The sequence below is a fragment of the Halyomorpha halys genome, unplaced genomic scaffold (assembly GCF_000696795.3).
Source record: "Halyomorpha halys isolate HHAL.00 unplaced genomic scaffold, Hhal_1.1 Scaffold1523.1, whole genome shotgun sequence".
Classification (NCBI taxonomy): Eukaryota; Metazoa; Arthropoda; class Insecta; order Hemiptera; family Pentatomidae; genus Halyomorpha; species Halyomorpha halys.
This window is the reverse complement of record NW_027112045.1, coordinates 17,916-18,446: the sequence shown is the minus strand read 5'-3', so window position 1 is coordinate 18,446 and position 531 is coordinate 17,916.

Genomic DNA, 531 nt, shown 5'->3' with positions numbered 1-531 from the left:
AAACAAAACCATATTTATTTATTTTATGCCGACGTTTCGACCTGAGTTTCAGGTCTTAATCAGGGGTTGTGGCGTAGAGGGAAGACTGGTAACTGACTGGAAAGTATAATTGAGTCAGTTATGTTATTATATGAACTTTAAGAATTCCTACTAACCTATGTATTTATAATAAATTTTAGTATATTTTTTTGGCCAATTTGTTATTCATTATTAAATCTACTATAATTTTTTTTTTATTGGAGAAGCTATTTGTGAGAATACTATAAACTTAAAGAATTCCTGCGAACCTACGATTTATTATAACTTTTCATATATTTCTGATGCCAATTTGATATTAAATGTTAAATCTTTTATTTTTTTTTTTTATTGGAATAGCTATGGAACCTATGAATTTATTATAACTTTTCGTATATTTTTTATACCAGTTTAAGATTAATTATTAAATCTTCGATTTTTTTTTTATTGGAGTAGCTATTTGTGAGAATACTATAAAATTTAAGAATTCCTGCAAATCTATGAATTTATTATAAC